At 39.6% G+C, this 17,785-nt stretch overlaps 1 protein-coding gene across 2 annotated transcripts in view; it reads left to right on the top strand.

Annotated features, from left to right (window-relative positions):
• Positions 1-8,373, top strand: part of PRELID2 (PRELI domain containing 2) — a 584,002-nt gene extending 575,629 nt beyond the window's left edge. Inside the window, exons 9-10 of one of the 2 annotated variants that reach the window (XR_003035643.2) lie at positions 4,065-4,171; positions 7,403-8,373. The gene's annotated coding sequence lies outside the window, so the exon portion shown is untranslated. Of the gene's footprint in view, positions 1-4,064; positions 4,174-7,402 lie in introns of those variants that run through there. The other variant, XR_003035644.2, reaches the window with a different exon arrangement.
• The last annotated feature ends 9,412 nt before the right edge of the window (positions 8,374-17,785 follow it).

The raw sequence follows: 17,785 nt of genomic DNA, 5'->3' as shown, positions 1-17,785 counted from the left end.
AAAAAGAGAAAAAAATGGAAGAAGAAAGACAAAAGGGGAAAAAAAGGAAAGCTCCACAGAATTGCAAAAGCCCAATGTAGAGGAAGAGGTTTATAACAACAGTAGAAACTATGACTGAATATACACATATGCATATACACCCATAAGCGAGATCAAAGAAGTCCAGCAAAAATTAAGTACAATAGATTAACCTGGCAAACAAAGGAAACCAAAGATTATATGTACAAGAACAGAGCTAATTAAAGCACCAACTGGAAAACAAAACTAAAGCAAGGTGCCCACTGCAGAATAAAGCAATGAAAATAAAATGAACAAATATGTTGAGAGGAAAGGAGAGAAAGAAAAGAAAAGAAAGAATGCAAAGTTAAATAGAGGTAGATTAAGAAGATTTATATATGTTAAAGATTAACTGCAAGGGGAAAAGAACAGTAGGAAAAGCAAACAAAGGAATAAATGTAGGAAAAATAATAATAGGTATAAAAAATTAAAAATTAAATTTAAAAAGAGAAAAAAAAAAAAAAAGAGGAAAACTCCACAGAACTGCAAAAGCCCAGTGTAGAGGCAGAGGTTTATGACAACAATAAAGAATGTGACTGAGGAAAAAGAAAAAAATGCTCAAAAACTGAATTGGATTTCTTAGTGCTAATAAAATTGACAACTACAATGGGGGATGGGGGGAAGAAAAAAAAAAGAAAAAAAAATCCAAAATAATCTACAGAACAAGTCAAAAAATAAGAATAATAGATGTTTTTCATGAGTCACTGCTGTCAGCGTCCTTTTCCCACCCTGGAAATCACAGTCCCCCTTACCTCTCCCCATGATGCCATCCAACACTGTACTGATCTCTGGCCCTGCTGTGGGGGCTCCTCAGATTCTAATCTGGTCCTTCTCCTGTGTGTTCTTGCCTCCAATGTCCACAGCTATCAGAGCTAGTGTGTTTTCTTATGTGGGAGTTCTCAATGGCCTTTTATATATTCCATAGACACAGAGTCTTCTTATTTGATCATGTGGATTTAATCTGCAGCTTCTGGGAAGGTTTTGAATCTTCTTCCTTAGCCACACTGCCCCTGGGTTTCAATTGTGGTTTTATTTCCACCTCTACATGTGGGTCGTCCACTGGGGTTTAGCTCCTGAGGCTGCCCTGGAGGGCTTGGGTTTGCCCCTGTGAGGGCCAGGTGTGGAGGTGGTACAGCTGCTGGTTTGCAGGGGTTCTGGCAGCACCAGGTACTCAGGGATTTGGCAGCTAGGGCAGCAGGAAATATAGTGCTCTAGAAGGGTATGGCAACCACTCTTGGCCAATACGCTCCAGTATTCTTGCCTGGAGATCCCCTTCTCTGACAGAGAAGCCTGGCAGGCCACGGTCTACAGGGTCGCAAAGTGTCGGACAGGACTGAAGCGATTCTGTGCGCATAAATACAAGACCTTTTTTTTTTCCCCTGTGGCAGCTCTGCCCCAGTGAGAGTTGAGTGTGAAGGTGGTGCAGCTGCTTGCCTTGCACCCTGGAGGTGCCAAGTGTTCAGGGTCACAGACTGCCTCCGTGGCAGGAGTTATGGCCCTATCAGAGTCTTTTTTCAAGCCTCCTGTAGCTGACGTTCAGAAGGCCTCTTTGGCGAGTCTTTCTCTGTAACTCTGCCTGCTCAGGCACTTAGAGGGCTCTCTTGGCTGGGAGCCCTTCCCTCCCTTCTCTGTTGTTCCCCACATCAGACACATAGAGGGCCCCCCCCTGACTGGGGTCCTACTCTGTAGATCAGCGCATCAGGCATTTAAAGTGGCACCCTGGGTGGAGTCCTACTCTGTAGTTTGGAGCATCAGTCACTGAAAGGAGCACCCTGGGTGGAGTCCTACTCTGTAGTTGAGTGCCTTAGGCGCTTGATGGGCCAGCCTCTCTATTGTTCAGCTGCCTATGCTGGCCTGTGGAAAGAGAGGCTATGGTGATGGCTCCACCTCTTAGGTGTGACTCAGCAGTATCACATTGCTTCCATGGCTGCCTGGCTCTCCTCCACAGGCGATTTCCCACCAGGATCTCCTCCCTCACCTCCTCTCGTTCTGTCTCTCCACAGTCAACAGCAGCCATCGCACTGGGGTTGCTCCACAATCCCTAAACTCCAGCTCCCAGCCACTGCCCCTTCCAGGAGACCTGGTTCCTGCCCAGCATATGTATGGCTGCGGCAAGTACAGTCTGATTCTCATTCCATTTAGGCTGCCACAGATTAGCTGTTTCACCCTCAGCCTTAAATATTTCTCCTCTGACTCAACAATTGCCCTGCTGTGGGGATCAGCTCAAGCCCGATTCTCTGATTGGTTCGTGGTGAGATGACAGGGTAGTTAAAATGATCATTCCTTAGGTACCAATAGGTCTGGGGGCTCATGATCATCAAATAGTTAATTTCTTGCATTTGGTGGGAGTTTTAGCATCTGTAAAACAACTTGGGAAATGTGCATCAGCTACTGTTATGTAGGTACTTCAGAGGAGCTACAGTGGAAGATATGGGGGAGGGCCTTGTCCCTAGAAGATGAGGCACACATGCTCTATAATTCTTGCATGGCCCAGGGGTTGTTCAGCTACAGATACTGACAGACTTCAAAATTAGGCACTCATACGAGTGCAACCCAGAATTTAGGGACGTCCAAAGCACCCCATGAAGCAGCCTTTGACTCATGGGGGACAGAAGCCCACCGACAAATGCTTTTTATTTTCTTCTCTCAGGCAGAGGATGGAGAGAGGCATGTGATAAGCTTTCTCAGCTGTTTGATGGGATCAGGAAGTCAGATGTCCCTCAGAATAGAAGTGAAGTGAAGTGGTTGCTCAGTTGTGTCCGACTCTTGTGACCCCATGGCTGTAGCCTACCACACTCCTCTGTCCATGGGATTTTCCAGGCAAGAGTATTGGAGTGGGTTGCCATTTCCTTCTCCAGAGGATCTTCCCAACCCAGGGACTGAACCTGGGTCTCCCGCATTGTAGGCAGACGCTTTACCATCTGAGCCACCAGGGAAGTCCTAAGGCTGATCACATAACATAGGCTTGTGCTGGCTTTCTTGGTCCCTATCCCTCATGCCTGTTCCTTGAATGAACCACTCATGTGCCAGCTTCTATTGCAGAGTGGACTCTGGAAAAGCCTGTGCTAAAGGAGGGACTTCTCAATCTAAATCTGCATACCCTTTAAGATATCACATTTTTCCCTGGAGTCATTACCATATTTTAAAAAAATGTGACTATGTATGGACAAGTCTCTCTCTCATTTAAAAGCAAAGGTCATTTTTTTAGTTCATTATTATCTCCCCAGAACTCAATAAAAAGTGTTGAATGAATACAATGTTAAAACTTTTCTCTAAACCCCAAACTTCTGTGGGTGATCAAAAGCCACATAACTCTATCTGACTTTTGTTGGAGGTGGGGTTTAGTGAGAAAGATCTAGGGGTTTTTTTTTTTTTTTTCAGTATTCTCTGATTTTTCTCATTATGAGGTGATTAAAAAACACATTTGACATTAGTTGGGATAAAACAAAATTTTATTCATCCTCTCAGCAGATTTATAATTTCTAACCTAATTTCTTCTTCCCAACTTGGTGCGTTTCAAATAAAACACTTCATCCCAGGTTCAGGGTTTCCATAACTGCAGATGATCTGCCCTGTGTCCCAAATTAAGCCAAGGGTTGGCTCTCTGACTTCCTTTGTAACTCTTGCCAGAGGCCTCTTTGAAGATGAGTCGAAGCCAGCATAATTTTAAAACAGTGGAAATGTACTGAGTACCACTGTGCTTTTTACAATGATATACATAGTCCTACAAAAGGGGGAATTATCAGCCATGTTTGACAGTTGAAGAGAATGAGGCTCAGAGAGATTAAGTGAACCACCTGAGTTCACACTGCTAATAAGTGGTCTTCTTCCATAGCCTTTGCTGTTAACTGTTACATTTAAGAGCTGCTTCAATCCGCTAAATTTCAGTTTCTTCTGAGCGAACAGTGGGGTTTTTCTGGCCCTGTGCCATCAACGTTAATCCTTCAGGGCAGCTGAGAAGTATCTTAATCAAGGCCTCTGACCTTGTCATTCATTCTTTTTCTTAGTGTTCAGTTAACTGCAGGCACCCTAAGGAATGGGAATGGAATGACTTCAGACTTCACAGGAGGAGGACTGGCAGAGAAACTTCCCCCAAGACCTCACAGGAATGAGGGTAATGCTTTTTCATATTAATTTTTTTTTTTTCAGTCTCACCTCTCTCTCTTTTTTTCCTCTCTCTTCCCCACACTCTTTCTCTCTCCCCGTCTGCCTGCCTGCATATTTCCTTCACTTTGGGTGGGAGCGAGGGTGACGAATCAGAACCATAGTTTCACTTAACTTTCTTTTTGCTGAAATGCAAGTTTATTTAAAATTGACCTCAGAGAATTTAAAGGAGTTTTTGCTATTGGGCACAGCAACAATTTAAACTGTAGCTTCTCAGCATTGAATCTAAATCTATGGAAATAAATCATGGTGGGAAGCTCATTATTTCTTAATTACAGTGCATATTAGTATCTAGCTTTAAGAATTCCCCAGTGGGTTAAGGAACATTTTGGTTTAGAGGAAACTTTCTGCTTAAACTTTCTGCCAGAGTGACATCAATGAAATATCATTATCATTAGTTTAAAATAAAAATGGGACAAAAAGAAAAACATCCAGAGATGAAGAGATATGCTTTGAATATTTTGGAGATGAGCCAGAGGAGAGGTGTCAATTGCTTTTTTAAACAATTCTTTCTTCACATATCTGGAGTAAATCCTAAGGAAGACTGATAAACTAATGTTGACTTCATCTTAGGTAGCACTGTGGGTAGGTGAATTTGTATTGCATCCAAAGAAAAATTAGGGTAAAGTTGATGGTTCAGATGGTAAAGAACCCACCTGCAATGTAGGAGACTGCGATTCGATCCCTGGGTCGGGAAGATCCCCTGAAGAAGGAAATGGCAACCCACTCCAGTATTCTTGCCTGGAGAATTCCATGGACAGAGAAGCTTGGTGGGCTCTTGTCCATGGGGTTGCAGAGCTGGACATGCCTGAACAGCTAACACTACACACTAACTCTGATTTCAGTTGAACTTCAGTAAGTAACAGCCATCTCAAAAAGTTATAAGTAGCTATTAAACTATATGTATTTGAATAGCATTCAGTATATTATTTAAAGCCATTTGGCACATCTCTTGCTATATAGAAACTTAAAATACTACACGTTGAGATGAAGGAAGCATTTAAGTGAAGACTCCCTTTGTCAGGTATGTAAGTCCTTATGTGTGTGAGTTGTAGAGCTGGATAAAGTCCTCCACTGTTTTTCTTTTTTAAAAAATGTATTTATGTTTAATTGGAGGATAATCTCTTTATAATACTGTGTTGGTTTCTGTCATATATCAACATAAATTAACCATAGATATAGAGGCAAGAATAAACAATGGAGAAAAGGCAATCTCTTCAATAAGTGATGTTGGGAAAACTGGACAGCAACATGTAGAAGAGTGAAATTAGAATATTTCCTAACACCATACACAAAGATAAAATGGATTAAGGACCTAAATGTAACGTCAGAAACTATAAAACTCTTAGAGGAAAACATAGGCAGAACACTCCTTGATATAAATCACAGCAAGATCCTCTATGACCCACCTCCTAGTGTAATGGAAATAAAAACAAAAATAAACAAATGGGACCTAATTAAACTTAAAAACTTTTGCACAGCAAAAGGAACCATAAACAAGGTGAAAAGACAGTCCTCAGAATGGGAGAAAATAATAGGAAATTAAACAACTCACAAAGGATTAATTTCCAAAATACACAAAATTTTCTAGTCCTGGGGAATGTGGTTTCATCATAGCCTTTCCTCCAGTTCATTGCCCAAAACTGTGTTACTGCAACTCCTTTTCTCTTCCATTCAGGTCACCATGCCAACCTTTCGCTCACTTGGCAAATGTTTAAGGAGGACCTGCCACCTACCAAGCACTGTGCTAAACACTGGGAATAGAGTAGTGGACAAGGCAGGAATGGTCCCTGTTCTCACAAAATTGTCAGTTTATAGGGGAGGAGAGTGAGTAAGCAAACTAGAGATGAAATAAGTGTTACCAAAATGTTGGGAGTAAAAGAATTTAGATAAAACAGGACCTACATTCATTTCAGTTCAGTTCGGTCACTCAGTCGTGTCTGACTCTTTGCGACCCCATGAATCGCAGCACACCAGGCCTCCCTGTCCATCACCATCTCCCGGAATTCACTCAAACTCACGTGCATCGAGTTGGTGATGCCATCTAGCCATCTCATCCTCTGTCGTCCCCTTCTCCTCCTGCCCCCAATCCCTCCCACCATCACAGTCTTTTCCAATGAGTCAACTCTTCTCATGAGGTGGCCAAAGTACTGGAGTTTCAGCTTTAGCATCATTCCTTCCAAAGAACACCCAGGGCTGATCTCTTTAGAATGGACTGGTTGGATCTCCTTGCAGTCCAATGGACTCTCAAGAGTCTTCTCCTACATTACCTACTCAGGGGAAATTCATGATCTCCTTTTCAAAACTCTAGGAAAATGAAGCCTGCATTGAAATAACAACAGTACTAATGATAGAAGTAAAAACCATTACCGTTTGTTTAGTGTTCTTCACTAAACAAATTTTAGTATCTTCAAGACTTCAAAATGACTCTATAAACCTTAAATGCATACTGCTATGTGAAAGAAAACAATCTAAAAATTCTGCATACTGTATGATTCCAAATATGTGACGGTCTGAAAAGGGAAAACTATGGAGACAGTAGAAAGATGAGTGTTCGCTAGGGTTTGGGGGTGGGGAATGAATAGATGTAGCATAGATTTTTAGGGTGTGAAGCTATTCTGAATGATACTGTCCATGGTGGAGACATGTAATTCTTTTGTCCACATTCATAGAATAGATAAACAATGAAGCCTAATTTAAAACATGGACTTCAAATAGCAATAATGTATCAACATTGACTCATCTATTATGACAAATGTACCACAAAAATGTACGTGCATGTGTTCGGTCGCTCCGTGGTGTCTGACTCTTTGCCACCCTTTGGACTGTACCCACCCCCCACCCCACCGGATCCTCTGTCCATGGGATTTCCCAGGCAAGAATACTGGAATGGGTTGCCATTGCCTTCTCCAGGGGATCTTCCCAAACCAAGGTCTGAACCCTCATCTCCTACATTGCAGGTGGATTCTTTACTGCTGAGCCATTGAGGAAGCCCATCACAGGAATGCAAGATGTTAATAAGGGAAATTGTTGGGGAGTGAGGTGGTGTATTGAACAATACTTTCTGATCAGTAATTTTTTTTTTATAAACCTAAAACTAATGAAAATAAAAAGGATTTTGATTAAAACAAAATAACCAAAAATCTCTGAAGAAACCACTAAAATTAGCCTGTTTTCTCAGGTGAAGAAAAAAAGACCCAGAGATTTGTCTGCTTTTCCACAAAAGTGAGGGGCTGACTTAGGACTCGAATCCACGTCTAAGTTCCTGTTCAGGTAAGACCAGAAACACTTTGAATCCAAGTCCCCGTGCCTGTTCAGGTAAGACCAGAAGCTGTTTCTTCACTCTCTGTACTCAGCCTTACTCTCTTCCCTTAGCTGCTAATGGATTCATTATACCTGGGCAGGTGGAATTAGAACCTCATAAGTACCTTTGCCTGCTTGTTCTTTCTCTTACAATCCTACAACTGCAATCTTTCATCCAATGGATGTTTCTTGGATGTTTCTTCCACTGTGTTTCTTGGTCCCATCTTTCCTTCCCCCCTTTTCTAGCCATCTATCACTGCTTTGGTTCACATGGTTGTTATAAATGCAGCTGCCAAAACATCAAAGCCAAATTTCACGGTCAAATCTAAGCAACTATAATGGACTTTACTATTTGGGTACTTGTGCTCACCTTTTTTTTTTTTTTTTTGATTTGGGAAAGAAAGATTTATGTACCCCATTCCTGTTTTCATCTTCTTAACCTTGCTCATACCTCCATAAGTAGTTATTGTATTCAAGTCTCTTTATTTGAGTCATCTGGGATGAATTCTGTTTTCTGCTTGTGTGCTTACTAATAAAGAGGTATTCAGGCATATTTGCCAAACTGAATTAGAACTGAGAAGGCAGTTCTATTTTTTGTTGCTTTGTTGTATTTGTTCAATTTAGCATAAACATTTTACTACAACAACAACGAAGCAGGCTGAAATGCATTTCAGTTTTTACTCTGAGTTCCTGCTTCATGTTTTGTTTGGAGTATTCTTACTACATTTTCAAGAAAGTATAATTTTCTTTTAAATGCATGATTGTTTACAACTTTGTTATATTTGTGTGATTTTTTTTACTTGCTTACTATTTGTATTTTTTTTAATAAAATAAAATATTTGTGTGATTTTTATAAAAAGGTCTCTTAGCTGCTCTTCTTTTTCTAAAGAATTATGTCTCAGATGGAATAATGAAAACAAAGAGGAAATGTCTGTTATAAAGCTGTTTCTCGGGAATCATGTAGAGGTTAAATTATGTCACAAAGAGATCCAAAGCACTTGTGGGATCACTTTATTAGCCTAAAATTTTGTTTTATTTAACTCTTTCCTGAAACCAGTATGCTATTAAAATGGTGCTTGGTAAACCTTTTGTACTTCAGGTATTTTCACTGGAATTATTAGAATTAGGTTTAACCTGTTGATTATTAAATGATTCAGTTGTTCTTTGCTATGATTTAAGCTGGGCTCATTCAAATGCATCCAGTTGCTCACGTTTTCCTCTCATAGGCACATCTATAACTGTTATACTGAGTAACTTGACCATGGCTGTCACTTTAACCATGTCCAGAAAATTCATATGTGAAGATTGAAATTTGCACATCACTCAGTGGATGATTATTTGTGTTGCCTTACGACATTGTCCAGATAACCTTGGACAAACCCCTTGACTTTTCTGAATTTCAGTGTCCTTTTGGGGGAGGGGGGTGGAGGATGGGGTTGATAATACCTTTCTTTATACAAAACACATTACAGAGCAAGATGCAAATAAGGGGATAGTCATTTAGTTCTGTATTTAGAAAGATACATTTGATAATGTAATCTAATATCTTACGGTTCCTTGAGTAACAAAACACTCTGGAAAATATCTCAGTTAGTCTCAGCTGGAAGCTCTAACCATAGAAGACAAATTATATGGCTAATATTGAATACATTTTTGTCTGAATGCTTGTAAAATGGCATATATATATATTCATTCTATGTCATTCTTGGTATCACTTTTCCTTTCCCTTTCTTTTTTCCATTTTTGCAAAATGAATAGTACCCTAAATTGAATATATTTCTTTCATGTCTCTGGTCCTCAAGAGGAAAACTTGGGAAATATATTCTTGTTTTGGGGGACTTTACTGTAGACATTTAATAACCATTATAGGAAATTTCTTGTCGCTGTTGAATTTTTTTTTTTAATTCAAAGCCCTTCTTTTGAATATTTCTCCTTTTCCTGATGAATGTTTCCTCCTGGATTTTCTCAGCTAGTACTTTTGATATTTATAGTCTAAATGTTTCAGTCAATGTATAAGAAAATAATGTTCACTGGTAAAGCTAAGAGGGGACATGAGGAATCTATGTTTTAAGTTGAATAAACCCATTTAGCTGTATTGAAATTACCCTCTTTAGCCTGGAGCCAAAAATGGGAACTATATGAAAGAGATGAGGTTAAAAATAATTCAACTTGATGAATGACTCTTGGATTCCTATGTTATCAAGTTGTGGATTATCTGTAGCAAATTTTTGGTTCTGAACTCCTTTTATTTATCTATGGTTCGTATTTTGAGATAAAAATTTTTGTTCTTTAAAACAGGTAGTATATTATAAGAAATAATCATAGGCAACTTTACTAGTGCAGAAAGGCTAACCACTATAACAGAAGCAACAAAGCATTTCACATGTAACACAATGCACATTTATTTCTCACTGATGCTGTGATAGTTCAGTGTGGTTGGTAGGGGTGGGGCTCTTGTTCCACTTATTCACAGATCCAGTGGTTCTATCCTGTGGGTCTACCGACTCTAGGTGTTTAGCTGGCTGACAGGGGAATGGATGAGGAGCATGTCTTGAAGATATTAATGAGTCAGGCCAGTAAATGACTCACATCTATTCAACTTATATTCTAGTCTCAAGGACCTATGTAACTGCAAAGGAGGCCGAAAATTTAGTAGTTTGCCCAGGAAAAAGAAGAATGTGTATAGCATTTATTAAATATTTACATGTGTAAGGTACTGTTCTGAATCCATTTTATGGATCAATTCATTTAATCCTCAGAATAACCTGAGAGATATTTTAACCATTTGCCAGATGAGGAAAATGAGTCACAGGATTAGTAGATGGGTGAATCAGGACATGAAATCAAGTAACCTGGCTTGAGTACACTTCTTACCTATTATACATTCTGTCTATATTCATATACAAGGTGTGCACAATCATGTTCCTATTCACTAAATGTATTATAGAAAATAAGTGAATATTTAAAATTTTTCTTTTTCACATGGATGAACAGTGAGACTACCTATACTTGGTACAGGGTCTGTATAAGGCCGGGGGTGGTCCAGAGAAAAATGTAGGTCAAAGCATCAGGAGGCTTTAAAATGATCTTTCCCTTTAGTCCAGCAATTCTATTAGTTTTTTAAGGAAACTCAAATGAATGCAAGAAGTTTAAATATAAAGACTTTTGTCACAATGTTGTTTAAAATAACAAAACTTTAGATAAAACCTAGCTGTCTGATATCAAGGATAGATTAAATACATTTTGAGATATAGGCAATGCTTTACTCTGCAACCATTAAAGATGAGAATATACATACAAATTTATGATATGAAATATGCTTATTTATTATTTTATTTTTTTTACTTTTATTTTTTTTACAGCTGATGAGGTTTTTATTTATTTATTTATTTACTTTACAATATTGTATTGGTTTTGCCATACATCAACATGAATCCACCACAGGTATACACGTGTTCCCCATCCTGAACCCTCCTCCCACCTCCCTCCCCATATCATCTCTCTGGGTTGTCCAGCCAGGACATGGAAACAACCTAGATGTCCATCAGCAGATGAATGGATAAGAAAGCTGTGGTATATATACACAATGGAGTATTACTCAGCCATTAAAAAGAATGCATTTAAATCAGTTCTAATGAGGTGGATGAAACTGGAGCCGATTATACAGAGTGAAGTAAGTCAGAAAGAAAAACACCAATACAGTATACTAACGCATATATATGGAATTTAGAAAAGTGGTAACAATAACCCTGTATGTGAGACAGCTTACTTATTATTTTCTACATATACAAGTTACAAAATAATTCATGCATTAGGAAAATGTCTTTATTTTTGAAAGTGTATATATTGGGAGGACTGATGCTGAAGCTGAAATTCCAATACATTGGCCACCTGATGTGAAGAACTAACTCATTGGAGAAGACCCTGATGCTGGGAAAGATTGAAGGTGGGAAGAGAAGGGGACTATAGAGGATGAGATGGTTGGATGGCATCACTGACTCAATGGACATGAGTTTGAGTAAGCTCCAGGAGTTGATGATGGACAGGGAAGCCATGGGGTTGCAAAGAGTCGGACATGACTGAGAGACTAAACTGAACTGAACTGAACTGATATTTGCATAAAAAACCTTGCAAAAAGAAATGAAACAAAATGTTAATACTGATTAGCTCTAGGTGGTAGAATTTTCTTAGTTTTAAAATGTTGATTATTTTCATTTTCTAGTACATCTAAAAAAGATGTTTTACTTGTATGATGAAACAGAGAAAGCAATAAAGCAGAAGGTTTACATTGAAAAGGAGACATGTTTGCTTAACATGGAGAATGATAGAGACGTATATTTATAAATTCCACAAAAACTTCTGGCTATTCCAAGGGATAGTCAATTATGTTTGTTTACATGCATTCAGTTATAATATTTTCATTCATTCCCATTACATGTAAGATGCTTATTTTGTGTCCTCCAGTTTTGGCAGGACCTTCCAATTTTGGCAGGATCCCGTGTATGATAGTAAGAAAGACACAAGCTATGCTCTCAAAGAGCTTGTTGAGCATAGTAGGAAAGAGGCTTAAGATGACCCTAGTTCTGAGAGAATTAACATTTATAGGTGCTGGAGGCTATGGTTTTATGTGACACAATTTTGTACAAACTGTGGATATTTTCAATCACATTCAGTTGTCATTATCAACTTGAAATTATCCAGTGTCAGAAAAATTAGATTCTAGGTTTGCCAGTTCCTTGAATTCTTTTACCTCATGTGCCTGAGAAAATTCTAAAGAAACTTCTAGAAGGACCTGTTCAGCACATCAAAGAGTCATTAGGTAGGACAGAATCTTATAAAATTTCTTGAGGATTCTTATAGGTTAAAATCTTCTGAAATATCTCCAGGGGGTAACATACTAGCAAGCTCCGAGTTTAAAAATGCTTTTGTAAATTTCATGGCTCATATTTTGTATTTGAGCTTCTGGAAAGCAAGACAGCAATTTGACTTAATTCAACACACATGCATTGTAATTGCATTATAATATTTATTATAATTGCATTACAGCATTTACCATCACTTCAGGAGAAAGCTCAGTAATTAGAGACTTCAGCAGTCAGTCATTGTTGTCTTCTTTCAAAGTGTAGGATATCCCCCGGCCTCTGCCGACCCAGAACACTGCACTGCAATTGTCTGTTTATCCCATGAGACTGTGTATAGCCTTGAGGCCAGAGCCTTTGTGCCCACATCACCCAGTGTGGTTCCTAGAATTTGGTAGGCACTCAATAATTACCTTTTGGGAAAATCTATGCCTCATTCTTTTGCTCCTTTTTAACATTTAATTGCTCATTAGTATTTCTTTCAAAGGACCAGCTAGAGAGGGAGAGAAATCCTTGGTCAGTCATAAACATTTAATAATACAGATGAAAAAAACTACAGTGGGAACTAGAGGGTTACAAATTATTTTTAAAACCAGTACTTGCCCTCGTTGAGCTCACACTCTTACTGAAACAATGGGTAGAGTCCTGGGGGAGGGGGGAATACTCGGAAGGCTTAGCTGGGTGTCACTGAAAAATAAACATTAATGTTTGGGTATACCTTAGTTGATATAAACCAGTATGTGAAAAGCAAGCTCAACAAAGATGAATAACAGAGTAGTTATTCAGATGATTCAATCACTCTTTATTGTAGAAAGATGGTTTGGTATAGGGTTTCCTTTCACTAGGAGTAACCTGATTAATTTTAACTCTCAGTCACTTCATCTTTAGGGATGCATGGCTTGTGAAGCCTGGCATTTAGTTGGTGGGCAGAGGTGCGTGGGAAGGAAGGCCTTTCGTATGATGAGAATATACAGTGTGGTCAGATGTGGGTGCAACCATACTGGGAATACAGAAAACCCTTTAAAAAGGGTTTGAAAGGAGGCAAGGAAAAATATTTAGTCATTTATTTATTGAACAAATATTTATTTAGTGCATATCTGTCATAGAGGAAAACGACATGGAATAGTCAAGGCAGGAGAAGTAAATAAATGTATTTGGCTCTGCACAGGCACATTTTCAGTACTGAAGTTGACATACTCTTTTGGGGATAAACAAAACATTTTGAAATCTAAGAGTCCTGAGCCACATCAAGAGTTGGAAGTGCTGAAGAGTAGGAGAAGCATTCACATTGATATAAGCAAGTAAGGGTTTTGAATCCTGGCTCTGCTTCTTGATTGAACAAAGACCATACTTTTAGGTCCATTTTTCTCATCTGTAAAGGGGGGATAATAGTAATTACTTTGTGTGATTGAGTGAGATAAAGCATTCAGTTTCCTATCTTGTCACATAGCTGCTAAGTCACTTCAGTCGTGTCCGACTCTGTGCGACCCCATAGACGGCAGCCCACCAGGCTCCTCTATCCCTGGGATTCTCCAGGCAAAAACACTGGAGTGGGTTGCCATTTCCTTCCCCAATGCATGAAAGTGAAAAGTGAAAGTGAAGTCGCTCAGTCGTGTCCAATTCTTAGCTACCCCATGGACTGCAGCCTACCAGGCTCCTCCGTCCATGGGATTTTCCAGGCAAGAGTACTGGGGTGGGTTGCCATTGCCTTCTCCTCCTGTCACATGGAGATGCATGGTAAAAATTACTCTCCTTCTCTTTTTCCTCTTCATTTAATTTGTATTGTTGCTCCCTTCATAGCAGACTCATTGAGTGGCTTGGGAAACGGTCTTTGTTGGGATGGCCTCTAGATGGCGCTCTAACAATGTAAGAGTGGTTTGTTGGAGGGTGGCTCTGTGAGGAGGAATGTGAATTATGCTTGGTGTTAATGCCTGATTATTCCATGAAATATGGCCCTGGTTCACAGTTTTATGTGCTAGCCTAACCCTGAGTGAACTAGCAGTATTGGTAGAAATGGGGTTTTGTGAAGGTACCCCGTTTAGCTCTGGGAAGAGTTACATGTATTCTGCGTACCAGTTACAGGGTCAATAAAACTAAGCACTTCTTTCAGAAGTATAGTAAGGAGTGATCAGAGCAGGAGAACACACAGGCAGATCATCCAAGGAAAAAAGATGTGTATTTACACTGACTCTTTACTCTGGAAAAAAGCCAGCTTCCCTTACCACCATTCTCTCAGGTACTGTAACAGAGTTGAGAGATTCCAGTGAGGGGGAACAGATATTTAGAAGGATACAGAGGAAGACAATGGACAATGAGGAAAACACAATATTTCTTTCTTTGAAGGGCAGAAAGAGTGGGAGAAGTTGGAGCTCTCGATGAGCAAACACATCATTTGTGTTTTGCATGCTCCTGGAAGACATTACTAATCGATTATAACGATTTTCCCTGTTGAAGTTGGAGATAACTCCAGAAATGTTCTTGCAGCCCTCCAGGCAGCCGTACAAAATCATAGGAGAGGACTGGTGGGAAAACTCAGCCCCAGGCAGATACAGGTACCCCATGCAAAGGTGTGTGTTTCTTTTGTTTTGCCTTGTCATTTGATTATTATTTTTTGTTTCCTGTATGGCTAGCAATAAAATCCAAAGAGCTCTCTTAGAAGATATATTACTCAGATTTGCTGCAATAATGAACAGCCCCATTATCTTAGTGCTTTATGATTTATTTCTCACTTACATTACATGTTGGTAACTGTAAGTCAGCTGCTGTGGCCTTGTTCCACATTTCTCCAATACTCCATTGCACAAACCAGGCTAAAGGAAGAGACCTGGTTTGGGACAAGCCTTCTATGGCAGGGGCAAAAAGGTCAAGAGAGCTGGCAGTTACATTTATATTTATATACCTTTACATCAGCAATGACAAGAAAGGGGGCTGCTTGTTGAGTTGCTATTAATAACTGTCTGGCAGGCTCACTGGAGGGCTTCCCAGGTGGTGCTAGTGGTAAAGAACTGCCAGTGTAGGTAGACGTAAGAGACACAGGTTTGCTCCCTTGGTCTGGAAGAGCCCTGGAGGAGGGCATAGTCATCCACTCCAGTATTCTTGCCTGGAGAATCCCGTGGACAGAGGAACCTGGTGGACTATAGTCCACAGGGTCGCACAGAGTCAGACATGATGGAAGCGACTTAGTACACACGCATGCAAGGTCACTGGAAGCTATGGCTGTATCCTTACCTCCTGCATCATAACATTCTTGTCCTGTTAGGTTTTCTTTTCATTCAGTTTATTTCCTCTTACTGAACTGACTGACTGTTGGGATTGCTGCTTTTGATGGTAAATGCATAAAGAGGGACAATCGCAACTTTCTGGAAGGGAGGAAACAGGACAGTTACTGAGACCACAGCTCACACAAATGCACTTTGCCTGGAACGATTCTCTTTAGCCTCAGGTCTCAGCTCTGATGATGCTTTCCTTGGGCCATTCTGAGTGAGTGCCCAGTCATGTGCTTCTATGTGTATCTTGTGCGCCGAATCATGTAAATTCTAAATTCCTTTTTTCATTTTTTGAAAAATGTTTTAATGAAAAATTTCAAACATACACAAAATTAGAGTGTATAATTCAGGTATCTATTACTTACTTTCAACATGCATATCAATATTTTGACAATCTTACTGCATTTTAGTAATTTTAAGGGATTATCATTAACCATGGTAGGTATTTTAGATATGTCAAGCTAACATCTTGAGCACTTGACACATGTTTGGGTAAAGACTGGGTTCTCAACGAGTATTTATGGAATGGGTAGAATAAATGAATTCTTTTAGTAGAGGACAAAGAAAGGTCTTAACCTGGACTAGACAATGAAGAAAATGGTAATGAGAGTTGGAACACTTTGTTGGGAGGTACTGTCATCAAAGTAGTCATATGTCAGGATGCAACATTTTCACCAGTTTTGGCTTGTCCTTCCTTTGTTAGGAGGCTGTATAGTATGGTGGTCAAGACCAGAGACTAATGGCGTAAATACCTGATGCTAATTCCTTGGTCCACCTTTGATTCACAGTAAAAAGTTGTTTGGCAAGTTGGCTTAAGAGCTGTAGATCTCAGTTTTCTCAACTGTAGAATGGAGGAAATAATAATACCTTCCTCATACAGTTGAAGTGAGAAGTAGAATTTTGAGTGTTTAGGCTTTAGTAAACACTCAGTAATTGTTAGCTGTTACAATCAATATTGTTATTAATTGGCAATTTTTCTGACTGAATTATGAGAATAAGAAGAGACAGAATAAACAGAGTAATAATCAGTATTGATGAGCAAATTTTAAAAGGCTATATATGATTAAAGATTGTTGATCACTCATATTCTCTTTGCATAGTATCCCACTCACATCAATGCATTAAATATAATCAATATAAATATAGTCACTACTCAAATAGGATGGGCTATTCACAACTCACTTTGCAGGACAGTAACGTAAGCATAAACGCAAAGACCCTGAAAGCAACATGGTTTGTAAATGTTACCCTGCACACCCACTCAAATCCCAAGGTTGATTATATTTTAAAAGCACTTTTGTTTCATTAATCTGATTTTATAAAAGCAGGAGAAGTTGATTATACATAATGCTTAGGCTAGCTTGTAAGAAACTGGCATTTTGCCATTTATTAATAAAGTGTGTTTTCATAGTGATTACGCAGTAGTGGTGATATTAGATGCCCTTTGCTACAACAGAGATGCTGAGTACACAGGGAATGCTGGGTAAATATCCTCCATACCAGAAAAACAGGTAAGGTAACCTGGGTCTGAATGGACTCCTCCTCCATGAATGTACTAGTATGTGCTAAGATACACTGGACCAGTGGTTTCTTTTTCAGCAAGTAAGACCAGTTCTATCTTGTGAGCTGGAGGTCAACAGGAATAGGTGGCTGTTTTCTAGGTTTGATTCCACATCAAGGAATTCTAATGCCCAATAGGATTGTCAGTTCAGTTCAGTCGTTCAGTCGTGTCCGATTTCTTGTGACCCTATCAATCGCAGCACGCCAGGCCTCCCTGTCCATCACCATCTCCCGGAGTTCACTCAGACTCACGTCCATCCAGTCAGGGATGCCATCCAGCCATCTCATCCTCTGTTGTCCCCTTCTCCTCCTGTCCCCAATCCCTCCCATCATCAGAGTCTTTTCCAATGAATCAACTCTGCGCATGAGGTGGCCAAAGTACTGGAGTTTCAGCCCCAGCATCACTCCTTCCAAAGAAATTCTAGGGCCTATCTCCTTCAGAATGGACTGGTTGGATCTCCCTGCAGTCCAGGGGACTCTTAAGCATCTTCTCCAACACCTTTTGCAAATCTATCTTCTTGTTCATGGTTGAAGTGGTAATATTGTAGCCTCACTAAAAAGGTGATGTTTCTCCTT

This window comes from Bos taurus, chromosome 7 (assembly GCF_002263795.3).
Source record: "Bos taurus isolate L1 Dominette 01449 registration number 42190680 breed Hereford chromosome 7, ARS-UCD2.0, whole genome shotgun sequence".
NCBI classification, from domain to species: Eukaryota; Metazoa; Chordata; class Mammalia; order Artiodactyla; family Bovidae; genus Bos; species Bos taurus.
This window is presented reverse-complemented; position numbering and strand designations above follow the sequence as displayed.